Below are 27,770 nucleotides of genomic sequence, written 5' to 3'. Positions count from 1 at the left end.
ACAGGCCCATCCGCCCGGTCACGTGGAGCCGCAAGCTGCTCTCGCCGAGCTCCTCCCACGTCCAGCGATGTGTCCAGCGATGTGTCCCGCGCCTTGAAAGACTCCTCACAAGCCCGACCTGACCCATCGGAAAGCCCGCAAAGTCCCGTCACCCACAATCGTGAAGTCCCCTCCGCTGCAGGCCCTCCGCTCGTGCCGCCACCATGGGGACTTGAGGAGATAGTCCAAAAATTGTCCACCCGCCACCCCCCGCCCGGCGGCCGAGACACCTCACTTAAAATGGTGTCTCTGCCGCGTGGCCGGGCGGATCCTAAAGCCCCGCCCAAAAGGAAGCCCAACCCAGCCCCGCCCCCCAGCCCAAAAGCTACCAAACACCTAACCCCGGTGTTCTATAATCCACTGTCCCCCATGTGGCAGTGTCCCCTCATCGTTGTGCGCATGCGCACTAATGGTGCGCATGCGCATTTTAATTTTCATGACGTCTCACTACCCCGCCCATCAGGGACTGTACCCCCTGTTTGTGCACACATTTACGCAAGTGTGGGTGGGGCCAGTTCTACGTTGCCCGTCGCGCGCGCGAGCTCCTCCGCCGCTGTGATTAGTCAGCTCTGGCAGGCGCTGCGATGGCGCTTCCTACCAGAGGCAGCCTCGGCGGCAGAGGGGCAGCGCTGCGGGCGGACGCGCCTGAGGCGACCCTGCTTTGACCGGCGGCAGCAGCAGCAGCATGTCCCGCTGCGGCTGACGGGGGAGCCCGGGGCTGCCGCCACCTCTCCGCCGACCCCCGCCCGTGAGCCTGAGGCGACCCTGCTTTGACCGGCGGCAGCAGCAGCATGTCCCGCTGCGGCTGACGGGGGAGCCCGGGGCTGCCGCCACCTCTCCGCCGACCCCCGCCCGTGAGCATGGAGCCCGCCGCCGCCGTGCCCCCGCTCAAGGAGGTGCACTGGAGTTCGGCCTCGCTGCCCCTGGACCAGCTCATCAGCTCCTACAGGCTGGCGGCTGCCCCAGGTAGTGCGTCTGGACACCGGTGAGTGCAGCGGCGCCGCGCCGGGAGGGGCCTGTGGGAAGCGGGGAGCCAGGGTCCGACGCACCGGCTACGGTCACTGGCTGTGCAGGCGGCACCGGGCGCAACCAGCAGCTCTCCTGACTGACCTCAGCCTCCCCTTCAAAGGAATGGCTGCGGCATCAGCTCTGGAGATTTTAATTCATATTAGAGTAGAATTCCTTTCTTAGGTATTACAACGTTCAACAGAAGTGCAGGTGACTTAAATACCAAGGGACAGATTTAAAAGCCCCTTGCGCCACTTTTGCGTCACTTTTCCTATGTTAAAAATGACGCAAAAGTGGCGCAAGGGGCTTGTAAATAAGCCCCCAAGTTTGGGGGGCGGTCAAGGTTGCGAATTTGCAACCGAGACACAACCAACTTTATTTCTCCTTGGACTCCAATTAGGAGTGATATTGTACTTGGGACAAGTTGAGGATGGTTGCTTGTCTAAAAAGAAGCCGATCTCTTGTTCAAAACGAAGACAGACTTGTGTGAAGTAGTTACCGTCCCACCGTCTCCCTACCTCCTTGCTGTTGTGAGTACCAGTGTTCTGAATATGATAGGTCGCTGAGGAGTCCTGGTGCTGTAATTATGCCATACATCCCCACCGGACGCTTGTGTGGCATGGATCTCTACCTGGCATGCCCCTCAACTCTGCTTCATTTTCTGATGATTTGTTTGTTGGGCTACAAGAGAGTAGTAGAATTGGGGGTCTCTCTATCGCCCTCTCTCTCTATCGCCCTCTCTCTCTCTCTCTATCGCCCTCTCTCTCTCTCTCTATCGCCCTCTCTCTCTCTCTCTATCGCCCCCTCTCTCTCTCTCTATCGCCCTCTCTCTCTCTATCGCCCTCTCTCTCTATCGCCCTCTCTCTCTCTATCGCCCTCTCTCTCTCTCTATCGCCCTCTCTCCCTCTATCGCTCTCTCTATCGCCCTCTCTCCCTCTATCGCCCTCTCTCTCTCCCTCTCTCTATCGCCCTCTCTCTCTCCCTCTCTCTATCGCCCTCTCTCTCTCCCTCTCTCTATCGCCCTCTCTCTATCGCCCTCTCTCCCTCTCTCTATCGCCCTCTCTCCCTCTCTCTATCGCCCTCTCTCTATCGCCCTCTCTCCCTCTCTATCGCCCTCTCTCCCTCTCTCTATCGCCCTCTCTCCCTCTCTCTATCGCCCTCTCTCCCCCTCTCTATCGCCCTCTCTCCCCCTCTCTATCGCCCTCTCTCCCCCTCTCTATCGCCCTCTGTCCCCCTCTCTATCGCCCTCTCTCCCCCTCTCTATCGCCCTCTGTCCCCCTCTCTATCGCCCTCTGTCCCCCTCTCTATCGCCCTCTGTCCCCCTCTCTATCGCCCTCTGTCCCCCTCTCTATCGCCCTCTGTCCCCCTCTCTATCGCCCTCTGTCCCCCTCTCTATCGCCCTCTCTCCCCCTCTCTATCGCCCTCTCTCCCCCTCTCTATCGCCCTCTCTCCCCCTCTCTATCGCCCTCTCTCCCCCTCTCTATCGCCCTCTCTCCCCCTCTCTATCGCCCTCTCTCCCCCTCTCTATCGCCCTCTCTCTCTCTATTGCCCTCTCTCTCTCTCTCTCCCCCTCTCTATCGCCCTCTGTCCCCCTCTCTATCGCCCTCTCTCTCTCTATTGCCCTCTCTCTCTCTCTCTCCCCCTCTCTATCGCCCTCTGTCCCCCTCTCTATCGCCCTCTGTCCCCCTCTCTATCGCCCTCTGTCCCCCTCTCTATCGCCCTCTGTCCCCCTCTCTATCGCCCTCTCTCCCCCTCTCTATCGCCCTCTCTCCCCCTCTCTATCGCCCTCTCTCCCCCTCTCTATCGCCCTCTCTCCCCCTCTCTATCGCCCTCTCTCTCTCTATTGCCCTCTCTCTCTCTCTCTCCCCCTCTCTATCGCCCTCTCTCCCCCTCTCTATCGCCCTCTCTCCCCCTCTCTATCGCCCTCTCTCCCCCTCTCTATCGCCCTCTCTCTATCGCCCTCTCTCTATCGCCCTCTCTCTATCGCCCTCTCTCTCTATCGCCCTCTCTCTATCGCCCTCTCTCTCTATCGCCCTCTCTCTCTATCGCCCTCTCTCTCTATCGCCCTCTCTCTCTATCGCCCTCTCTCTGTATCGCCCTCTCTCTGTATCGCCCTCTCTCTGTATCGCCCTCTCTCTCTATCGCCCTCTCTCTCTATCGCCCTCTCTCTCTATCGCCCTCTCTCTCTATCGCCCTCTCTCTCTATCGCCCTCTCTCTCTATCGCCCTCTCTCTCTATCGCCCTCTCTCTCTATCGCCCTCTCTCTCTATCGCCCTCTCTCTCTATCGCCCTCTCTCTCTATCGCCCTCTCTCTCTATCGCCCTCTCTCTCTATCGCCCTCTCTCTCTATCGCCCTCTCTCTATCGCCCTCTCTCTCTCGCCCTCTCTCTCTCTCGCCCTCTCTCTCTCTCTCGCCCTCTCTCTCTCTCTCTCGCCCTCTCTCTCTCTATCGCCCTCCCTCTCTCTCTCTATCGCCCTCCCTCTCTCTCTCTATCGCCCTCTCTCTCTATCGCCCTCTCTCTCTCTATCGCCCTCTCTCTCTCTATCGCCCTCTCTCTCTCTATCGCCCTCCCTCTCTCTCTCTATCGCCCTCCCTCTCTCTCTCTATCGCCCTCCCTCTCTCTCTCTATCGCCCTCCCTCTCTCTCTCTATCGCCCTCCCTCTCTCTCTCTATCGCCCTCCCTCTCTCTCTCTATCGCCCTCCCTCCCTCTCTCTATCGCCCTCCCTCCCTCTCTCTATCGCCCTCCCTCCCTCTCTCTATCGCCCTCCCTCTCTCTCTCTATCGCCCTCCCTCTCTCTCTCTATCGCCCTCCCTCTCTCTCTCTATCGCCCTCCCTCTCTCTCTCTATCGCCCTCCCTCTCTCTCTCTATCGCCCTCCCTCTCTCTCTCTATCGCCCTCCCTCTCTCTCTCTATCGCCCTCCCTCCCTCTCTCTATCGCCCTCCCTCCCTCTCTCTATCGCCCTCCCTCCCTCTCTCTATCGCCCTCCCTCTCTCTCTCTATCGCCCTCCCTCTCTCTCTCTATCGCCCTCCCTCCCTCTCTCTATCGCCCTCCCTCCCTCTCTCTATCGCCCTCCCTCCCTCTCTCTATCGCCCTCCCTCCCTCTCTCTATCGCCCTCCCTCCCTCTCTCTATCGCCCTCCCTCCCTCTCTCTATCGCCCTCTCTCTCTATCGCCCTCTCTCTCTATCGCCCTCTCTCTCTATCGCCCTCTCTCTATCGCCCTCTCTCTCTATCGCCCTCTCTCTCTATCGCCCTCTCTCTCTATCGCCCTCTCTCTCTATCGCCCTCTCTCTCTATCGCCCTCTCTCTCTATCGCCCTCTCTCTCTATCGCCCTCTCTCTCTATCGCCCTCTCTCTCTATCGCCCTCTCTCTCTCTCTCTATCGCCCTCTCTCTCTCTCTCTATCGCCCTCCCTCTCTCTCTCTATCGCCCTCCCTCTCTCTCTCTATCGCCCTCCCTCTCTCTCTCTATCGCCCTCCCATCTCTCTCTATCGCCCTCCCATCTCTCTCTATCGCCCTCCCTCTCTCTAGCGCCCTGTTCTCTTCTCTTCTCAAGTGCTGATCTGCTGCTCTCTTCCACCCTGCCTCCTTCTCTAACTCCCTGTTCTCTTGTCATCTCACGTGCTGAACTGCGGCTCTCTTCCACCCCGCCTCCTTCTCTAACTCCCTGTTCTCTTCTCTTCTCACGTGCTGATCTGCTGCTCTCTTCCACCACACCTCCTTCTTTAACTCCCTGTTCTCTTTTACTGTGCTTATCTGCTTTTCTCTTTCACCCCGCCTCCTTCTCTAACTCCCGGTTCTCTCAGACACAACCACACCACACACAACCAAACCACACGCGCAACCAGACACAACCACACACATGTTTATAAGCATTTTATCTTCTTTATTTCTCAAGCTCACTAATGCAAATGAAAACCTGTACAGCAGTGTCCTTACTGCAGTTTTCAGAATTGTAGCCAAGAAGTATCTACACCTACCAGAATGGCAACAATTGCTGCTTAGCCGACGAATTCCTTGACCACCCAACATTGGTTCTTGGATTATGCCTGCCATTATTATAAAACTGTTAACACATTTTTGCACACCATGTAACTTGCCTTATCTGCATACTCTCTGCTAATTTTATGTTATCAATTTGCAGGATTATGGCGGTATGCAGAGACCTGGAATTGTTGTCGACTACCAGACAAATCTGGTATTTGGTCGGCCTGCTGGAAGGTGGATGAAAAGAAAGATGATGCAATCGCTTAATAAACCCATTGGAGGGGCGTTTGTCGACAAAAAACCTAAATTGAGAAAACCTGGATCAAATGGCAATGCGGTCAAAAAAGGTATGTTTCTAGATAGACAGCTTCTGTTTTTTAGGTTTCGCCTCTCACCCCTGGACCAGAGTACCCCTACTCACCCCTAGATCTGAGCACCCGCTACTCACCCCTGGACCTGAGCACCCGCTACTCACCCCTGGACCTGAGCACCCGCTACTCACCCCTGGACCTGAGCACCCGCTACTCACCCCTGGACCTGAGCACCCGCTACTCACCCCTGGACCTGAGCACCCGCTACTCACCCCTGGACCTGAGCACCCGCCACTCACCCCTGGACCTGAGCACCCGCCACTCAGCCCTGGACCTGAGCACCCGCCACTCAGCCCTGGACCTGAGCACCCGCCACTCAGCCCTGGACCTGAGCACCCGCCACTCAGCCCTGGACCTGAGCACCCGCCACTCAGCCCTGGACCTGAGCACCCGCCACTCAGCCCTGGACCTGAGCACCCGCCACTCAGCCCTGGACCTGAGCACCCGCCACTCAGCCCTGGACCTGAGCACCCGCCACTCAGCCCTGGACCTGAGCACCCGCCACTCAGCCCTGGACCTGAGCACCCGCCACTCAGCCCTGGACCTGAGCACCCGCCACTCAGCCCTGGACCTGAGCACCCGCCACTCAGCCCTGGACCTGAGCACCCGCCACTCAGTCCTGGACCTGAGCACCCGCCACTCAGCCCTGGACCTGAGCACCCGCCACTCAGCCCTGGACCTGAGCACCCGCCACTCAGCCCTGGACCTGAGCACCCGCCACTCAGCCCTGGACCTGAGCACCCGCCACTCAGCCCTGGACCTGAGCACCCGCCACTCAGCCCTGGACCTGAGCACCCGCCACTCAGCCCTGGACCTGAGCACCCGCCACTCACCCCTGGACCAGAGTACCCCCACTCACCCCTAGATCTGAGCACCCGCCACGCACCCCTGAACCAGAGCACCCGCCACGCACCCCTGGCCAGAGCACCCGCCACTCACCCCTGGATCTGAGCACACACCACTCATCCGTGGACCAGAGCACCCCCCAGTTGAAAATTAACTTGGGTGAATCTGAAGGAGCTACATTTTAAGGTGTATTTCAGAGTGCAAAGTCTGTTACGATGAGACCCAGGGGCTTATTAGGTCTGTGGTGCATTGAACCTAGGGGGCAAGTCAGAAGTGCTCACTATATCCTAGTTGGCTATTATTACTAAACCTTAGGCTTCCATTAGAGTCTAATGGGCCCCTTTCACTTGGACGCAACGTGTTGCTTGTATCTGATTTAGGATATTACATAAAATGTGACAATCGTGGCAGATCAGCTCTTACCTGTGCCCTCAGCTCTTACCTGTGCCCTCAGCTCTTACACCTGTGCCCTCAGCTCTTACACCTGTGCCCTCAGCTCTTACACCTGTGCCCTCAGCTCTTACACCTGTGCCCTCAGCTCTTACACCTGTGCCCTCAGCTCTTACCCCTGTGCCCTCAGCTCTTACCCCTGTGCCCTCAGCTCTTACCCCTGTGCCCTCAGCTCTTACCCCTGTGCCCTCAGCTCTTACCCCTGTGCCCTCAGCTCTTACCCCTCAGCTCTTACCCCTCTGCCCTCAGCTCTTACCCTGTGCCACACATTGAATTGGAGATCTCTGCCTCGTTCACAGTTGATAGATGGACCATATCAGTAATATTCATTGGCAGTCTGGGATGGGACAAAAACCTGACTGGAGGTGGTAGGGGGGTTTTGGGGAACTTGGACGATCACATTGTTTAAAGTTTGTCACTGTTAATGTGTACTCGCCAGCCTGGCACGCTGCTGCAGCCGGTGACTGCTCCTCTGAACTCTTCTCTCCTTCCCAGAGCTTAACACCAAGATGATTGGCTTTGACGAGTTCTTGCCCATGCTGCAGACAATTGCGAAGAACAAGGACTAGGGTACCTACGATGACTTTGTGGAGGGGCTGAGGGTCTTCGACAAAGAAGCCAATGGCTCTGTGATGGGCGCTGAGTTGCGACATGTACTAGTCACTCTGGGTAAGAGTCCATTTTGGCACAGTACTATTTTCAAGGCAGAGTATAATTGACTGCTGAACTCCCCAGCCCCCCTGCAGTGTTCAGGGCCCCCCTTTCTGATTCCGAGCTTAGATTTCTACCCGCGTCTGGATATTACAGTTAATGTGCCCTGTTTCAGCCTAACAAAGTGTCCTATCAATCTCATTTAACTGTACATTCTTTTGGGGCGAGGGAGGACGGGGACACGGTTGGGTTACAAGTGGTTTTTGGATTGCCCCTTCTACAGGCTAGAGCTTTGACTGACTAATAGTTAGTCTTGGTGAGCCATGTCCTGGAAATTGGTGGCCTCCTTGTCTTGTGGGTAGCGGCCACTTCAGAACATCTGCTCTGTCTGGTTTTACCCTGGTGGCTGGCTAGTCTCATCAGCCAGTGCTGCTTCTGTGGCGGAAGTGTATTTGGTGGGTAAGTGCTGGGTCTGAAGCTGTGCGTGCTGCTGCATTCTGGGCAGTTAATCTGGAAGGTGTTGGATCGAAGCCTGTGTGCATTTTTGTCCTTTCCATTGTGCAGGTGAGAAGATGTGTCTGTGTGTGTGGCTGTGTCTGTGTGTGTGGCTGTGTCTGTGTGTGTGGCTGTGTCTGTGTGTGTGGCTGTGTCTGTGTGTGTGGCTGTGTCTGTGTGTGTGGCTGTGTCTGTGTGTGTGGCTGTGTCTGTGTGTGTGGCTGTGGCTGTGTGTGTGTGTGTGTGTGGCTGTGTGTGTGTGTGTGTGTGGCTGTGTCTGTGTGTGTGTGTGTGTGTGGCTGTGTGTGTGTGTGTCTGTGTGTGTGTGGCTGTGTCTGTGTGTGGCTGTGTCTGTGTGTGTGGCTGTGTCTGTGTGTGTGGCTGTGTGTGTGGCTGTGTCTGTGTGTGTGTGTGGCTGTGGCTGTGTGTGTGTGTGGCTGTGTCTGTGTGTGGCTGTGTCTGTGTGTGGCTGTGTCTGTGTGTGGCTGTGTCTGTGTGTGGCTGTGTCTGTGTGTGTGTGGCTGTGTGTGTGGCTGTGTCTGTGTGTGTGTGGCTGTGTGCGTGTGTGTGGCTGTGTCTGGCTGTGTGTGTGTGGCTGTGGCTGTGTCTGTGTGTGTGTGTGTGTGTGTGGCTGTGGCTGTGTCTGTGTGTGTGTGTGTGGCTGTGTCTGTGTGTGTGTGTGTGTGGCTGTGTCTGTGTGTGTGTGTGTGTGGCTGTGTCTGTGTGTGGCTGTGTCTGTGTGTGTGGCTGTGTCTGTGTGTGTGTGGCTGTGTCTGTGTGTGTGTGGCTGTGTCTGTGTGTGTGGCTGTGTCTGTGTGTGTGTGGCTGTGTCTGTGTGTGTGTGGCTGTGTCTGTGTGTGTGTGGCTGTGTCTGTGTGTGTGTGTGTGTGTGGCTGTGTGTGTGTGTGTGTGGCTGTGTCTGTGTGTGTGTGTGTGTGTGTGGCTGTGTCTGTGTGTGTGCGCGCGGCTCTGTGTGGGGCGCTCTGTCTGTGTGGGGCGCTCTGTCTGTGTGGGGCGCTCTGTCTGTGTGAGAGTGGCTCTATATGAATGTCAGTGCAATCCATCACGTCATTAACAATTACAGACCTTCACATCGCCAACACCTTGGCATTGGTTTGATAGTTGAAATAATTGGGCAGTGTGGTGGTTATAATATTAATTATGGGTATCTCAAAATAAAGGCTTTGTCAATGTGAAGGGCATGTCTTTGAAATTGGATGGCCTCTTCTCCCTATTTCATTTTTTTCCAAATCCTTCGGCTCTCTCATTGACCAATCTGTGTCCTTCAAAGGGCATGTCCAGAAAAGAGCACAGACTTCTGAGTCCCAGCTTACATTAAAGCACATTATAAAGCTTGCCCTTCATCTTAAACATTTGTGGTTCACGTTCCAGGAACTTGTCTTATCATTTGCCCAATGAGGCCCCACACTACTCTCCCACAGTTCTCATTAACACCTGTCAAAGTTTCTCTTACGCGGTCGCTTTTCTAATCGCCAACAACAGACAATGTGAGCTTGTTTGCCCTTCTTTGAAATAATTACATGAGTTCCCTCTCCATTTCATAATCCACCTCGAAGTGTGTTGTGTGAGCTACAAGGCACTTCTCTTGAGTAAACCTGAATACATTGCCTCTAAACATGGCTGGTGGACCAAACACTGCTGGCAGTTCATCTCTGGCTATGTTCTGTTATCTGCCGACATTCCATTAAATTCAGAGGCTGCTGTTTCATGATACTTTGATTTGCATCTCTGCACCACCACTGCCATGCACACACACACCACCACTGCCATGCACACACGGACACCAAAAAAGAATTTATGCAAAGCATTGTCATTTACAATGCCAGTAACTCAAACTTAAATGCTGCGAGACCTATTGCATTGCAAATGCTTATTTTATATAGCTTTGCTTTTGAAGCAATTGCACCTCCTTGTCTTTATCTTACGATGTTTACAGCTAAAGCACGAGTGCGTCAAAGGTCTCGCATTTGAGAGACTTTGATCTATTTGCATTGTAAATGACAATGTTTTTTTATTTGTCTTCCGAAAATCTACCAGAGGTTTTTCAAACCATTCAATCAGACTCGGTGTAACCCGTTGCCTTGCAGTCTGCCTTGGAGTCCTGCTCGCCTTGTCTCTTGGCTGTGCTCTTTTCCCTTGAGGGTTTCAGGTCACGGCCTGCTTGGTGGGGTTTGATTGCTTGCTTGTGGAGGGAGCGAGATTGCGGGTCATTCCCTAATAAGAGTCCCTGGTGTTTTTTAAACGCTTATCTGGCACACCCTGGTGGCAGAGTAGTTTCTAAAGGGTTTCTGTCCACATTGAAGGCCTTCTCTTCTAGGTTCCAACCAAGTTATTGTAGTTGAACTAGCAGTATGTGTATAAATTAACGTTTATTTATCTAAAAAAAATTCCAGGCTTACAAGGAACAAATAAAAAGGGAGAGCGTACTCATTGCTACAAGTATCCTAAACAACCCAACAGTCAAGTCCTGGTGCGTTTTCAGCTTGCCCTCGTGGGTGACTGGGATACCGAGTCCTGAGAGAGAGATACCAGCCCTCCAGCATTCTAAATCCCAGGTACTGAACTGACTAAAACCGTATAGAGAATTCTTGAGTCAGATTCTTGGCAAAACAAACTTAACTTAAACTGCTACTTACTTACTCCCTCCCACGTATTAGGCTTAGGTCAGGTACACCGGGGTAGGCGTAGTTAGAAGCACCATTGACGATTAGTCAATGTATATATGTATGTATATCTTTTATCCATTTTAAAGTATCATATGGCTAAGAAACCATATCAATGCTTTTACAGTATTATTTTATAATCCTGCTTTTACTATATGCATTCTACTTAACCCTAAGTATTGCAATTGTAGCGATTCATTTCTCTTGTATGAGAAAAGAGACTGATCAATAAATAACACCTTTTATTGAAAACGCCCGTCTCTTTTTTTCTCTACAATCTGGTGAAACTAAGAATGCACGTATTGACTGAGTAAAATAGCTGTCTTTTGTTTTCACACGACTCTAGAGATGTACTCTTGATCAGGGAGAGCAAAGTTGTCATGTTCTATGGTTGTCAGAAACTAAATCCCTTCTTGTCTATCCAGGGAAGTTAAAATCCTCCTCGCCTATTCGAGAAAGTTTCTAGTGAACTCTGAGCTAGCTGGCACACAAAATTTAAGTCTAATATAGTCCGTAGAAGACCTAGTTACCCTCTGTCCTACGTCTATACTATTGAAGATATTATTCCAATGCTCAGAGCCTATTGGGAATATAGGAACTACACTACACCCCACTGACCCCACTGGTGCGGCCCTCAGGCACAAACCACAGTGTAAATTTGGCGCCTGAGAGAACGTTTGTGAGTACCCATGACCTATGCTGTGCTTCCAAGCGCTGAGATACCCCCCTGTGGGTGATTCAAGCGCTATACACATTAAATAAAATCATTAATTAAATTAAACAGGTACACATGCTGCAAACGGATAAGTTAGTTACCATCAACAATTAGCTTGCAGCCTGTAATGCTGTGGATGCACTTGCACCCTTCCTGCCACCAGGGCTCACACTGCATATTGAATGTTCAGATCTGTGTACTCCTTCCTCAGCTTTGCAAATAACACTTCTTCCGTACTGAGTTTCACCCAAAAAATTGTAGTTTCGCAGGAAATGAATTTCTTGGAAATGTGATGCCCACCCTCAATATTCCAGTCATCGCCCCCTCTGTACAAGGACTCCTCGGAGCTCATGGGCGTTCATAGACCTGGCATGGATTTTTCCATCCTATGGTCTGTCTGGACATACTCTAAAATTTAGAAGTCCTGCATATGTTCTCCCCGTTGTAAGATGCCTTTTCTAATAATATATTCTTTCTGCTTTTTTGTGATCTGAAATCTGATTTCTTTACTTGCACTGTACACAAGACTTTTGCTGTTACTTTTGTAATAGTTGGTGTGCATTTGTTCTTGAGAATTTTGCTAAAGATGGTTTAAAACTTGTGTTTACTTTTAGGGTGAGAATCCCTTTGAAATCGTTGAACAAACGGGAGAATCGGTAGTTGAGGAAACAACTGATGCAAATGATGAAGACAATGACCAAAACGAAAAGGAGGACATTGATGGTGAAAACGATGAAAATGAGGAGCAGATAATGTGGAGGCAGAAAGTGCAGATGCGGATGATGCTGCTGACCCAAATGATTACTCTGGGGACTTAACAACCACTGATGAAAAGTAGTTGAGAAACTGCCCTGAAAGACCAAACACTTTAGCACACTGCATTGGTGGACTTTAAGAACAATTTTCCGCAAAGTTGAGCAGTTCGTTCACCCTGCATGCATTCCACTTCTGTTTTAATTGCCTATGGGCAAACCGGTTTTAAGTTTAGTTTTTTTATTAAACTAAAGCTTGTATTAAGCACAGCAAATGCGTCAGTATTCTTCCAGTGTAAATTGATTTGTTCATGGTTACGTTTTGAGGAAATTTGAGCAGTTTGGGTTCTAAACATTCCAATGTGATTTTTTTTTCTCAGTTTTTAGCGCCCAATGTAGTGTTGTATATAATTCAAGCTGTTGTAGCAAAGAAACCCTGATTATGTCCTGCAGTAATAAAGGCTTACAACAAGATTATACACTTATTTTGCACCTCTCCTATATGGTACTGTCTACCTCAAAGAACGGGTACACTCAAGGTGGTGTATAATGTGTTTTATGCCCGGAGGTAGCGCCCCAGGGGGGAGCACTTGCCTGTTTAATGCTGATCAAAGGCTCTTTGCTGAGGTGTGAGATTGGAGAGGGGGCCGAGGGTATTCTGGGTGACGAGGTGTTACTGTAAGGCCTGGTAGCCTCTGGATAATGAGCAGAGGTGGGGATGGCAAGAAATATCCGCTCTGCCTATGGGGGCCTTGTGACACCAGCTGGGTGATTCACCCACCGAGGTGTTCCTTTCTTGCTTTAAAGCGTTCGATTTGTCTTGTGTTTTTTCTGCACTTTTATTTAGCGCGAACCCTATCGGAAGGTATTGCAGCGCTTTAAATGAACACTAGTTACATCACACAAGGTCACTTTTTAAACCAGATAAACAAGCATTTTCGGAAATTATGTAGAATATTCCTTTTGTGGAGTGCTGCAGTCGGGCCGGAGCTGAATTTTAATCGGGGGGGGGACTGCAGTGATGGACTGCAGTGTGTCTGCTGTTATACCAATGGCATAAATCACGCCAAGCCAGACTCTGTACCCACAGGCACCAGCTCCCGACTGTCAGGGTGGTCGGGAGGCAGCTGGAAAGGTCTGAGGTACCAGGGAGAGGGGGCTGGACACAGACAGGGACGGAGGAACAAAGGAAGCAAGAAAGAGCGGGAAAGACTAGGAAGGAAAGGAGAGGAAGAAAATAATATGATAAGGAAGAAGGAGGAGGGGCGAAGAGAGGGATAAACGGAGGAGGGGGTTATGAGGGAGGAGAACAGAAGTGGATTGACAGAATACAGACTACGGAAATAAAGCGCGAAAACGAAGGAAGCAGTTGAGGCAGGCATGCAGGGTGGAAGGAGTAGAGGGGAAAGATCAACAGGATAGAAAGAAGAGAATGGAAGGAATAAAGCTGGAAAGCTGCACATTGGGGACACAAGAAATAATGAGCAGAAGTAGAGACGGAGAAAAGCAGAAGCACAGAGAAAGAGACTGAAGAGGATGGGGCAATGTTGGAAAGAACGAGGAATGAGGTAAGAAAGAGAAAACCGGAGCGAGAACAAGGAAGGTTGAATGAAGAAGAGGAAATCAAATAAGGAAGGCAGTAATAAAGAAGATATGAGAATACAGGTGATGAAGTTGTAGAAAATATGGAGGAAGGGGAAGAAAGGAGAAAGTACACCAAAGCATGTAAGAAAATAAAAGATGCATCGAAGATGAAGAATGGGAGACGGAGATTGACAAAGAGGAATACATGAAGGAGGAGACTGAGGGAAGGTGATAGAAATGGGAGGAAAGTGAACAAGTCAGTGTAAAGTGGTAGGTGGAATGAAGCATGGGCCGCAAAGAACACCAAATAAAAAGCGAGAAAAACTAGCTCTGGCATTGCGCGGAGTGGGGCGGGGGAGCGGCTTCCTTTCAAGTCTGATGCCGAGGCATGGTGTGGGATGTGGCTGGTGATGTGCACGCGCCTGGCTCACATGAACTGAATTGAATCTGCAGTTTGGGGAGACTTTTCGGAACAACTACACAAACACAATTAGGAGGGGACCCAAGGGAAAGTTTAACGACCGAGCTCTGGATACATTCCCTACAGTATACTCATAACAACAAAGGTACCAGAGGGTCAAATAGTGGCAAGTGTACTCGGACTGGGACTAGATACTGATACCAGCAGCTACACCCTGACTCTTATAAAACTAGTAAGATAAGCCAAACCTGTGGATGGTCTTGAACACCCATCAGTCACCACTCGGAACCGCCCGTCATCATTTGGGGTTCCGTGAGAGACCCCCACACACACACACCAAGATGTCTTATCACAAACAGGAATGGGCCGAGCAGATGACCATTGGTCCCTCCCCAGTCGGCACAGATGCCGGTTTGAAGTACCGACTGAAAGAGCGGTGCTTCACTTTTGCCCTGAGCCGCTGCCAGGTGGGGTGAGGTCTTCACACCTTACAATTCGGTGAATAACTGAAATTGTAAGAGGAGACGGGACATTGCACCTAGGAGTTCCAGGTGATATTTGTGCCAGTCTGTCTATTGATTCACTATTTGTTTATTTATTTCACAATTTGATTACACGTTTTGGTATTCATTTGCTGCAGTAGCCATAGTCGTCAAATAGGTCCTGAAGAAAGCAAGGCATAATGGCCGTGAATTGCTGAAACATGTTGACCACGTTCCACCATTAGACAGTGTATATCTTTACCTGTCTTGACTATTTTTAATGTTGGAAGAGGAAGCATTATCCGAATAAATTTGTTCTTCACTTCCCAATCCAATTTTTTTTTTTTCACAACCGATTTTATTAAGGAATTCAAGCAAGGCAATCAATGTGGCACCCCACAATCAGGAGAAACCACCAAGCATTTGGATACATTACATCTAGCAGGATCGAAGGTCGAAATGAAATCATCACAAATCTTATTTATTTGAAACAACCCCCCACCCCATCCCATCCCAACTCCCCACCACCCTCAACTAATTCCACCCCGCAGTCCCACCCTAACCCTGTGCACGTGTAAAAAGGGGGAAACAGCGTTGTGTGAGTATAGTGTATCCGCCAAGGCGCAAGACACAGGCCCATGCAATGGGGGAGCTTAGGGCTCCTCTTCGGGGTCGATCGGGGGGTCCAGTGGCAAGTCCCTGTAATCGGCCCATCTTTTCCATATCTTAAAGTGCTTGCGAGGGCACCCTCGCGCTTCAAAGATCGGGCGCTCCAGACCCATACAGAAGTCTAGTCCCGCTTTCCATACACACAAAGGAGGTGCCCGTTCGTCTTTCCATGGTCTCTTGGCTAGGTCTCTTTTGGCTAATACAAGTCCCAACAGCAATAGATGGCGCTTATAGCAATTCCCCCCCATTCCTGCAAGAATATGGAGCAATTCCAGCCGGTGGGTGCGGGGTAGATCCCAGTGTAGTACCTCAGACAGGCAATTCCACACACCTCTCCAAAAGCCAGCTATCCCAGGACACAGCCACACCGTATGAAGCAGCGAGCCCATCTCCATCCCACAACGCAGGCATTCCGACGATTCAATCAGTCCCGCCTTCCAGAGGCGTTCACGGGTAAAATAAGCCCTGTGGAGAATTTTAAATTGAATAAACCTGAGCCTCATTGCGATGGCAGTGTCTCGTGGGGATTCCAGGGCCTCTCGCCAATCATCCTCGTCCATGGGACCAACATCTGCCTCCCAGGCCGTCCGCAGGGGAAGTAAATCAGAAGCGCAATGAGTGACCACCGTTTGGTATATCCGGGATACTTTTTTGTCACCGAGATCACCCATGAACAACTTCGCCTCAATAGGGCTGAATTCGGGGAGCGAGTCAAGATCGGCAATGTATGGTGTTAGCGCATGCCGGAGCTGTAAATACCGGAAGAATTGGGACCGTGGCATGTGGAACTCCGCACTGAGGTCCTGGAACGATTTAAGAGCACTGCCAGTCATTTAGGATGAGCAGGTGAGCTGCTTGGTAGTAGGACAGGAGGTCCGAGGTGGCGAGGCCCCCACAGTACGTAGATAAAAAGCACGTACGTAGCGCCACCCGGGCAGAACCCCCAGCCCATAGGAACCGCCCCAAGACCGAATTCACCTGCCGAAACCATGAGGTCGGGACCGGATGGGGATAATTTTGCAGTTGATACAGAAGGCGTGGAAGCGCTACCATCTTAAAGATGGCGGATCGGCCAAAGATATTAAGGGGCATTCGGGACCAAGTTTTCACGTCGGCTTGCACCCGCTCCCAGACCGGAAGTACAGAACGTTCCCACGTGAGGGTCGCAGATTCCGACAGGAACACTCCCAGGTATTGCAAGCCAGTGGTCGCCACCTGCAGGTCCAATGTCCAAGGGTCCGACACTGTGCCACCTCCAAGGACCCACAGGGTAGATTTACCCATGTTCAAATATAGGCCGAGACCTCTCCAAAGACCCGCATAATTTCCAACACTCGCGGCCCGGAGCGTCGCAGGTCCGTAAGGAAGAAGAGAACGTCATCAGCGTATAACGCGATCCTATCAGAGAGGCCCCAGGGCCACACAAAGCCACGCATCTGCGCGTCCATACGGACCCAGGCGGCCAACGGCTCCATAGCAAGGGCAAAGAGGTACGGGGATAAAGGGCATCCCTGCCGGGTCCCCCAGCCAATGTGGAAGGTCTCCGACACCGCCCCGGCAACACGCACAGTAGCTGTGATGTCCGTATAGAGCAGCTTAATATATGATAGAAATACGGGGCCCAGGTTAAGACGGGGCAGGAGCGCGAACAGAAACGTCCAGCTCACCAAGTCAAACGCTTTGTTAATATCAGCAAGCAACAAGGCCGCCTGCTCACCTGTGGCCCCCATGGCATCAATCGCAGCCCACGCGTGCCGAATATTATGGCGTGTAGCCCTACCGGGCATAAAGCCCGATTGATCGGGGTGTACCAGTTCCGTGATATACGGAAGCAACCGATTAGCCAGGGCCTTGGCCAGTATTTTGGCTTCTATGTTAAGCAGCGAGATAGGGCGATAAGAGTCGTGCCTATCAGGGGGCCTACCCGGTTTCTGGAAAACCACAAAAGCCTACCCTGCGCCGCTTCAAGCGCACGCCGAAAGTGGGGCCCTAGTTGCGTGTGGAACTTTTTATAGAATTCACAAGGGTAACCGCTCGGTCCGGGGGCTTTGCCCGCGTTAAGCTGTCCCAGAGCATCTCCCAGTTCTTCCGCTGTGAGAGGAGCATCCAGATAATGATGGGCGGTCATAGGGCTTACCACACCGTGTTGAGGACTGTATACCTGGGGCCCTGGTGACCGACACTGGGACGGAAAAATCCCGATTGGCACCGAGTGCATTCTGGAGCGAATGCTCCTTTAATGTACGTTTGATCCTCCTTGTAACTCACCCAGCCTTGTAAGGGTGTCCGAATGTAATATTGTAGTGCCAAGCACCAATCACGCCCGTGTAAGGGTGTCAGAATGTAATATTGTAGTGCAAGGCACCAATCACGGAGGAGTAAGAGGGGGAGCCAACCCTTTGCACACCAGAAGTGAAATTAAAAATATAACCGGCTCCTGAGCAGAGCTGTAGTCCAAATCATTGCAGCCCACAAAGGCGTAAGAGCCATGTCTAGTTATAAGGAGCGTGTGCGCACTCCGAGGGCCCTCTTGTTGTTACAGCCGGTAAGGCGTAAGTCAAAAAATTGCTCCGTCTGACCTTGAGGCATTAAGAGCCTAGGAGCAATTTGGGAACACAAGCGAAGGGCGTAATCCAAACTGGTATAAGTGGAACCTGATTGGGTTACGCCCCCCGGCTCGTAATCGGCTCTAATCCGCACTCAGCCACTTGGGAAGGCCTGTAGCGGATAAGCGCGAAACTGCGCCATGATAGGAAGTAGTCCCCGACGTACCCATGGAAGTACATTGTGAAGGTACTAGTTTGGGACAATATATAGTACCTACCTGCACTGAATACGGAACCCTTGGCATTAGTAAGATACCTTACCACCACCGACAGTGGCGTAGTAGTAACGCTGGAACCCCAGAGCGGGGCCAAGCTCTCCCAGCCCCGTCTGGATTTAGCGTCCAGTTGGGCCAACGTATGTAGAGTCAATCTATAAAATGAGAGCACGCCATCTCCACACCAACGTGAGCGTCTTAAGGCTGCGTGACCGGAAGTGTTAACCATTTCGTGTTATGACACAAAGACATCGTCTAGGCAGTTGAGGCATGAAGCTTATATGCAAATTGCACAGGCATTGCAACTAGAAGCGCACATTGGTAAAACCCCACCGGTCAAGGAACATTTCAAGTATCCCGCCCGTGGGCGAAAACAATTCCTGGCGGGAACACTTAGTAAGCGTGAGAAACCAAGGGACAGTAAATAATACAGAAAAGCTGCAAGATCCCTTCTATAACAGGTGGAAGTACATATGAACACATATAACAGAGATCCGTCAGGCCTTTATTGTAAAAGGGGTGTAAACGGGTATAAAAACTAAGTCTAATAAGGCCACCCGCGTTGCGGATAGACCGCCGTATTTTGATCTTAATTTGATTTTGATTTTGACTTAAGACTGACTCCTGTGGTGGCGCAGTCTAGTTTATGCACGTCACGTACCGACGTGACGTACAGGCGCCGGGATTAGCGTGAAAGCCGAGAGCGGTGCACCATCGGCTCGGTGCTCTTTAGAGGTTATAAATTAAATAAACCTGACGCAAATCCTCTACACTTGCAGTGTCTTCATTTATGGTAACCACTACGTTACAATGGCGACGAGGGTGGGATGTTAGATCCACCCACCACGAGGAACGACACGAGCAGGAGCCACCGAGGGAACCAACAACCACACCGGTGTACAGAAGACACGTGGCAGAGGAGCAGGACCACAGCGCTGAAAGGTCAAGAGAGCTGGAGGTCGGGGCGAGACTAGCCAGAATCAAACACACAGGTACCAGCCCTAAAGAGCGTGGCAGAGCCCAGGATCGCCCAGAAAGGCAGAACAAACCTACCGAAGGGACAGGGCACTACCCAGAAGCCCACAAGATAGCGCGCCAAACCAAGCAAGCCCAAGGCAAAGCGCGCCAAACCAAACAGCAACCGGCGAGACAGAGAGACAGCGCTGGATCCCCCACCGAAGAGCGAGGGGGCGGACGCAAGTAGTCCCCAGTCTCACACAAGCAAGGAAGAGCAAGACAACACACCAGGCAGTCCCAGGAACCAAGGGAGCACGCCCTCCGCGATCAAGAGTGAGAAGATGAGTGCGCAGGCGGGATACGCGATGGCGCCAGTACAATTTCTACCCAGGCCAGGGGAACCACTAATGAAGTGGGAGGACTGGAGAGAATACATAGACAATTTTATAGAAGTATTGGAAGACGAGAGCGAGGAGGTGTTCAATCTTAAAAGAAAAAAACGTATCCTATTACTCAACCTAGGCCCAGAAGGTCTGAGAATATACAAGAGCCTGGTGCCAAAGGAAAGAGGAAGCACGGACGACAACGTGCATGCCAATGCCATCGATGACCTAAATGAACACTACAGACCGGCGGTGTGTGTGTCGGTAGACAGATTTAATTTCCAGCAGAGGAAACAACGTCCAGGCGAGACAGGGGAGGAATATGTTGCAGCCCTGAAGAGACTGGCGTCCACGTGCAAGTACGATAATTGGGAAGAAGAGTTCATCAAGGACCAGGTGGTGATGCACACCACGAGCACAGCAGTGCAGGACAAGCTGTGGGCCAGCGGAGACACCACCCTGAAGGAAGTGATGGTGATGGTCAAAAGAGCAGAACTGGCGCGCAGGTGTGCGGAAGCAACGAGGAAGGAGACGGCACCCACCGCCATGGTGAACAGAGTAGACGATGAGGAACCGCGCCGGGACCACAAGTACAAGGGGTCGGCGGCGAAGGGACCCAACAGATGGCAAGGCAACCCAGGCCCTCCGGGTAAAGAAGCGGGAAGCAACAAGAAGTCATGCTACCGGTGCGGGAGCTGGTCCCACGAGGCGCACGACAGGAAGTGCCCAGCATTACGCGCAAAATGTATGTACTGCGGGATAGTGGGCCACTATGAGAAGGTGTGTCGGAGAAAGGCCGCGAAGAGCGTGGTGAAATACATCGGACAGGACAGTGAAGAACAAGAAGAGGGCACGGAGGAAGATGTCGTCACAGTCATTTATATCGAGGATCAAGTACTAGGCGTAGATGGTCAAGTACCGAGTGTTGACGGCAAGAGAACAATGAAACCCGTCCTGGAGATGTCGATTGGAGGAATACCGATAAACGTGGTGGCTGACACGGGTTCACCTTACACCATCATTCAGAGAGCAGTATGGGAGGAGAGCTTTGCACCACACCTAGGCCCAGAACTGGAAAAGCTGGACATCCGACCAGTGACGTACAATGGGGACCGAATACCCATGGCTGGGTTCAGACCATTACATTTCGAGTTCAGAGGCCGATCTGCGTTCTGCAAACTCTACATATCAGAGAGAGGACCCTCGGTCCTAGGATGGCTTGACCAAGGCGACCTGGGCATCAAGTTGGATCCAGGGGGCAAAGAACAGATACTACTCACGGAACCGGGAACATGGCCGGACCTGGACAAATGGAAAAGTGAGTACCCTAAGGTTTTCGGAGGCACAGTTGGAAGGATGGAGAAGTTCGCGCACAAGATAATCCTGAAGGAAGATGCCATACCGGTCGCCCACAAGGTGAGGAATGTGCCATTGGCGGTGAGAGACGCAGTGCAAGAGGAACTACAGGATCTGGAGAGGAAAGGGATCATCGAACCCATCACATGCGCGGAGTGGCTCGCGCCCTTGGTAGTAGTGATGAAGCCAAGCGGGAAGGTCAGGCTGTGTGTCGACCTACGCGAACTGAACAAGAACATTGTGGTGGGGAAATTTCCCTTGCCCAGGATCAAGGAAATGCTGGCCAGCACAAGGGGGGTCAAATGGTAGTCAACCATAGATTTGACCTCCGCCTACCACCAGATTTCCCTGCACCCGGAGAGCCGCAAACTAACCTCGTGTATCACCCCATTTGGGTGCTATCAGTTCCGCCGCATGCCGTTCGGGCTAGCATCAGCGGCTGCGGTGTTCCAAAAGCTGATGCACCAACTATTCAAAGACACAGATGGAGTCCAATACTTCCAGGACGACATCCTGGTAATGGGATGGGACAGACAGGATCATGACAACAAACTCGGAAAAGTACTAAAGATCCTTGAGGGTAAGGGCCTCACAGCTGAATGGACCAAGTGCCGGATAGGGATGGAGTCCGTGACGTACCTAGGACACGAGATAGAGGTGCGAGGGGTTACCCCGAAAGCAGACAACGTGAGAGCCATTTGCGAAGCACCACCGCCCTCCAACAAAGAAGAAGTCCGATCGTTCATTGGAATGGCGGAATATTATAGTAAGTTCGTGCAGCACTTCGCCTCCAAGACCCACCACATGAGGCAACTGACGAGAGACAACACAGAATTCTGCTGGACGGAGGAAGCGCAAGGCAAATTTGAAGTCATCAAGAGAGAGGTGGCAGGAGCAGTACCACTCCAAGGATATGACCCCTAAGGTAACACAGTGCTCACCACCGATGCCAGCGACAAGGGGCTGGTTGCCGTCCTGATGCAAGACCGAGGTCAGGGGAGAATGGAAACGCTCAGCTTCGCATCCCGCGCACTGAGTGAAACTGAAAAGAAGTACAGCGTAATTGAAAAAGAAATGCTAGCGGTCGTATGGGCCATGACCAGATTCAGGCAGTTTTTGTGGGGCACACGTTTCCTATTGAAAACAGATCATAAACCCTTACTGAAGGTACTAACGTCCAGCGGACACGCAAGTGCTACGCCCAGAATCTCAAAGATGACTCTCAAACTGCTAGAATTTAGATACGATGTCGAACACATCCCCGGCAGTAGGAACAGGGTGGCAGACTATCTGAGTAGAGCAGTGGCCATGGATCAGAGTGGAGAAGACCAAGCAGGGGCGGAAGAAATGGTGGCACTCACAGAAGACCAAGAGAAAACCATAGAACATCAGGAATGGAAGGAAGCATATGGAGAAGACCAGATCCTAGAAAAAGTAAAATCATACATCACGAAGGGATGGCCAGACAAAATACAAACCCGTGGGGACCTCAACCCATACTTCGAAGTCAGAGAAGAGTTGTCGATGGACGACCTAGGAGTGTTTGTATACAGAGGGGAGAAAGTCATCCCCCCGGCAGGAATCATCCCCAAACTATTGGACATTCTCCATGAAGGACACTTGGGGATAGGGAAATTGAAATTGAGAGCCAAGCAAAACTACTGGTGGCCAGGGATGGACGTAAAGGCTGAGAGGCATGTCAGGGACTGCTCACAGTGCCAAGGGGCGGATAAGACACTTAAACCACTACGCCCGGCTCTCGGCAAGTTCGATCCCCCTAGGAACCCATGGGAAGAGTTATCAGCGGATATTCTGGGCCCGATACTGGACATACACGGAGTCCAAAAGTATGTATGTGTTCTTATGGATAGGTACTCCAAGTGGCCTGAGCTGAAAATAGATGAGGCGATGGATGCGGAGACCATTATTAAGTTCCTGGCCGACACATTTGTGAGGGAAGGCATCCCTAAGTCCATCCTGAGCGACAATGGTCCCCAATTCAGGTCAGAGAAATGGAACAATTTCATGCAGAGAAATGGCATACTGGTCAAGCACACGTCAATATATCACCCCGCAGGAAACGGACTGGTGGAGAGATTTAATAGAGTGGTGACGGGGTCCGTTCAAGCAGCTATCTCCAACAACAAGGATTGGGAAAAGGAGATATGGCACTTGGTATGGGCGTACAGGATCACCCCTACAGGGACAGGGTACAGCCCCTTCCAGATATTAAGAGGCCGCGAACCATTCACTCAAGACAATAGAGTGTGGAAGGAAAAGACTATAGTGAGCGAATGGTCCCCTGCAGTGGTGCGAGCCAACTTGGAAAGGGCGCAAGCCATTTACTCAAAACACTACAACAACCGGAAAAACGTGAAGGAGACAAGATTGGAAAAAGGAGAATGGGTGCGAGTAAAGTTGGCAACGCTGCAAAAGAAAGGAGACAGCAAGTATATCAAGCCTATGCAGGTCAAGGAAGTGATGGGCAGAGCAGCTCTGCTAAGTGACGGAAACGTGTGGTCACTGGACGGCATGGCAAGATGCAACAAAGTACTACGTTGGGACCAGGTTGGAGCAGACCTGGAAGACAAGGAGGAAGGAGCTGCAGAGCAAGAACATTCTGAGATGCATCCGGATGAGAAGAGCCGAGAGCAGCAGGAAGAGATACCCGGTGGTGCCAACCAAGCGTTGGCTAGTGAAGGTAACGTGAATAGAAGAGAAAATAGTGAGGCTGCATTTGGAAGTGGAAGGAGCGATGAAAGGACTCAGGAAGGAGGTACCCCATCCACCCCGGTGAGACTGACCCGGAGGGGGAGAGCGGTGGTCAAAACAGCCTGGTTCAGAGACTTTGACATGAACGGCGGACTGTGAGTTAACAGTTTCTGTATTGGGAAAAAGGGCGAGATATGTGGTGGTGCAGTCTAGTGTATGCACGTCACGTACCGACGTGACGTGCAGGCGGCCATGTTCTGGCTGCGCGCACACAGGCGCCAGGATTAGCGCGAAAGCCGAGAGCGGTGCACCATCGGCTCGGCGCTCTTTAGAGGTTATAAATTAAATAAACCTGACGCAAACCCTCTACACTTGCAGTGTCTTCATTTATGGTAACCACTACGTTACAACTCCTCCTCCAAAGACACCTCCAAATCTAATTCACACCCTCGCTATCATCTGAAGGAAGACCTCCCATTATTGAAAAGTCTATTGTCCAGGACTATGGAAGTTCCTTCCGAGTGTGTTCTGGTAGTTTGAATGTTTACCATTTTTTCCAGTATTATCCTTGTACCTGTTATGGTACCCTTTTGTAACTTGAACATGTCACTTTTCTCTTGTAACACACTGTTTGCTACCTCTCACATTTTGTTTGCTTTAGATACTTGCACAAGTGCCACCATTGCCTACGTAACGTTTGTTCTTGTGCTGGAGTGTCTGCCATTTATTGCAGTATTATACCTCTACTTGTACTTTGTGTGCTTTTGTAACCTGCACACATATCACTTTTTTCTCCTCTAATGTACCGATTGCTACCTCATGTATTTTGGTTGCTCACTATTGTCACTTTTGATCATGTAACTTAACGTTTGCTTTTGTAATTTGTTAATTTGCAATTGTTTCCTCTTGTATCATTACTGGTCCTATTGTGAAGCGCTCTGACACCTTCGGGTAAAGTCCGCGCTATATAAAATCGCATAAATAAATAAATACAGAAATAAAATAAAAGTAAAAGCACAAGTTGCATCTATGCCGAAACCCGGGATTGAACCAGTGTCCTCTAGCTCTGCAGTACAACGCTCTCCCAACTGAGCTATTGAGGCTTGTTTGAATCAAGGCGACGCGCGCCTGCTTTTTTTTCTGAATACACTAAAGCACTTGAACAGCTCCTCCCCCATGACGTAGGGGGTACAAAGCGCCATGGGGGGACGATGGCGAATAGCTCGGTGCTGAGATTTGCTGCACCCCCGTGACGTAGGGGGTACAGCCAGTCATGGGGGTACAGCGCTTCTCAGAACACCGGCCCCGTGACGGCGCCATCTCTACCCCCCCCCCTCTCCCCGGCCCCAAATTCCCCCGGGCGGGGCAGGCCTCCCTACGGTCGCCATCCCCCCCCCCCCCCCCCCAGGACCCCATAATCAGCATGGCGCTCTTCATGAGCGCCGTTCTGTTTCTGGTTTTTATTGTTTTTGTCTACCTCGCCGCTCTCACTCCCCCCTCCCTTCTTCCTCCGGTGACGTATTAGAGGATGCGGCGGCTTATGGAGTTTCTGATACCATGGCACTAATAAAATATAAATAGGATTTCACAAGTGACAGCACAACACATTGCATAAAACAATCCGTTTTTATCTCGAAAGCTCTGGTTATTCCGACGTTTTGGTGTCTCAGCACTGTGTGATGAGGGGAATAGTACACCGACTTCGCTGTGTGACTCTCAAGCCGTCTATCTGGCTCTAAATGCTCAGAGCCATCTGACCCTTCGCCCCGCCCGGGTAGGGCTCACCCAATGACTTCCCACAGCCCTGGGCACTTGTCGAACATTTGATGCCTCGGCTGGTGCTGACAGGCATCCAAAACAAATGACACAGCGTGAGCAGAGCCTAGAAAGAGACCGCAAGGCGCAGGGTGCGTGCTGAACAGCGAGTAAAACAAGTGTTGATAACGGACTCTGTCGCCCCTGGAGGACAGTTGGGCACTGTGCAAGTGTAGAATGAAGTGAGTGAGAGAGAATAGATTAATTTCATAGTACGTCTTCTGGCGACAGATGTTAGCCTTTCTAAGATGGCCGCATTAGCAGGCAAGTCATATGTTGTCCTTCTGTTACCGATGTGCAGTGTCCTGCTTGCCGCTGCTTGAGAGATCAGGAGTGGTGTGAGTGAACTTCTTCTGGAAGGGCACGCTCTGCTAATGGACTCTCCTGGGGGTGAGGCCGGATCTGGATCCGGCTCTGCTGTTCCTGTTTGCTGCTCACTCTGTTCCTGCGTTAATGCCATCCACTGCCCTTTTCCTCCACTGCTTCCCCTCTCTACTCTTAGTGTACTGTCTCCCTTGTCACACCCCTCTGCTTCACACTCACTGCATTCCTCGCTCATCTGCCCCCTCATGTCCCTTAAGGCCCACTCGCCCCACCTCCTCTTCTGTCTCACCTGCTTCACAAGCCTGATTATTGCCCCTCTTAACCCCCCCCCACCCTCCCCCCGCAAGTCTGGACTGATGGCGTCCCGGTTGGGCTTTCTACGTGTGTCACCGGTGAATCTCCTGTGTTCAGGCGAACTCAATATTTTGATACCCATTAGCCCAAATGGAAATACGCATTTTCTAAATCAGCTGTTGTGAATAAACTAATATATAAACCAGTATTCAGTTAAATAGAGAGTGTGGGATAACTGCACGTGGTCGCAAGCCGTCTGCGCAAAGTGGGGACCACCTGAATGTTGCAGAATATCTCACGTAACATTCCTTTGCCATAATCCATTGTACATTACTTCTGCACTTTCCCATGGTGGCTCATTTACAGTCCTGGAAGTTTGTGTGGACTCCACCGTCACTTTTCAAACAGTTAGTGCTATAATTCCTTCTCAGAGCACATCAAGGCACGTCTTGTCACTGGAAGAGATCAAAACTAAAAGTGGCATTTCAAAATCAATGCTCTTCTGTTTGTGTCAAATAGTAGACCAGGGACACATTCTCTTTTAACACAGTTGGCGTGAATTTCAGAGGAAGAATATCCGATGTGTGCGTGATCCAGTGGACGCTCACCCAGTGTGAGTGCTTCGTTGACAACACACGTAATTGATGTGCTGTATGTGCGTGTTTTCAGGAAATGTAGCTAGTGTGCTTGCATCTAAGTTTGTGTATTTCAAGCAAAAGTAACTCAAGGTGTGTGTTTAGCAGGTGTCAAGTATTAATGTACCTTTCAGGGTAGCTGCTCCAGTGTGGATGTTTTGTAGGGGATTACATCAAGATTTTTTGCGTACCCCTGCAACATCTGTGTATGCATGGCTTCAAGCAGTCCCCCTACTGGTGTGTTCATTTTCTTTTCAGACAGCATATTACTCTTGTTACTGTTTTGCTGTCTCTCATCCTCGTGTGCACTGGAAAACGGGAGTGAAGAAAGTATTTAATGTTCTTTGCTGACCACTTTTGGCTAATATTAATTTGATGTTATGTACACATTTCAACTTTTAACTGCATCAGGCCCCTGTGGTTTCTTTCCCTCCCACCCTCCTGTCCGTTTTCCTTCTTCCCTTCCCATCTCCTGTTTGTGTCGCTTCAAGCCAATGCGAAACCAAAACACGAGGGTAAAAGACATTGTCATTTACAGCCCCAATATCTCTAACTCTCACAAATGTGAGACCTATTGCATTGCAAATGCTTGTTAATGTTTAGCTGTCATTCATAGTCATTCTTCCATTTAGAGTGGGCTTTGGGTACTCCTCCTTCAACTGCTGGCTTTTTTACCAGTCTCTTACTGCCCTTTGAGCTAGGCATCTTGACTCAGTTCAGAGGAGTATTTGTTGCTCACCTAATGCTATTGGCTTTTCAATTATATTCAATCAATCAATCAATCAATCATGACACTTGTATAGCGCGCTACTCACCCGGAAGGGTCTCAAGGCGCTGGGGGGAGGGGGGCCGCTACTGCTCGAATAGCCAGGTCTTGAGTTGTCTCCTGAAGGCGAGGTGGTCCTGGGTCAGCCGAAGGTGGATGGGGAGGGAGTTCCATGTCTTGGCAGCCAGGTAGGAGAAGGATCTGCCTCCGGCGGTGGCTCTTCGGATGCGTGGTATGGTGGCGAGGGCGAGGCTGGCAGATCGTAGTTGGCGGGTGGGCGTGTGGAAGGTCAGGCGGTTGTTGAGGTACTCGGGGCCTAGGTTGTGGAGAGACTTGTGTGCGTGGGTGAGGAGTCTGAACGTGACCCTCTTGTTGACGGGGAGCCAGTGCAGGTTCCTCAGGTGGCTGGAGATGTGGCTGCGCCGAGGGATGTCCAGGATGAGTCGGGCGGAGGCGTTCTGGATTCGTTGTAGTCTTTTCTGTAGCTTGGCTGTGGTTCCGGCGTAGAGGGTGTTTCCGTAGTCCAGCCGGCTGGTGACGAGGGCCTGGG

The 27,770-nt window shown here is 51.4% G+C and overlaps 1 long non-coding RNA gene across 2 annotated transcripts; it reads left to right on the top strand.

Moving 5' to 3' along the window:
- The first annotated feature begins 763 nt into the window (after window positions 1–763).
- On the top strand, window positions 764–12,486 carry LOC144763775 (uncharacterized). 2 transcript variants are annotated; one of them, XR_013596260.1, is made up of 5 exons: window positions 764–1,024; window positions 5,195–5,384; window positions 7,200–7,373; window positions 10,265–10,426; window positions 11,864–12,486. It is a non-coding gene; the product is annotated as an uncharacterized LOC144763775 (long non-coding RNA). The 2 variants fall into 2 exon arrangements; XR_013596259.1 differs by lacking the exon at window positions 10,265–10,426.
- The last annotated feature ends 15,284 nt before the right edge of the window (window positions 12,487–27,770 follow it).

Source organism: Lissotriton helveticus, chromosome 6 (genome assembly GCF_964261635.1).
Source record: "Lissotriton helveticus chromosome 6, aLisHel1.1, whole genome shotgun sequence".
Lineage (NCBI taxonomy): Eukaryota > Metazoa > Chordata > Amphibia > Caudata > Salamandridae > Lissotriton > Lissotriton helveticus.
Note: the sequence above shows the minus strand (reverse complement) of the source record. Positions and strands in the feature narration are given on the sequence as shown.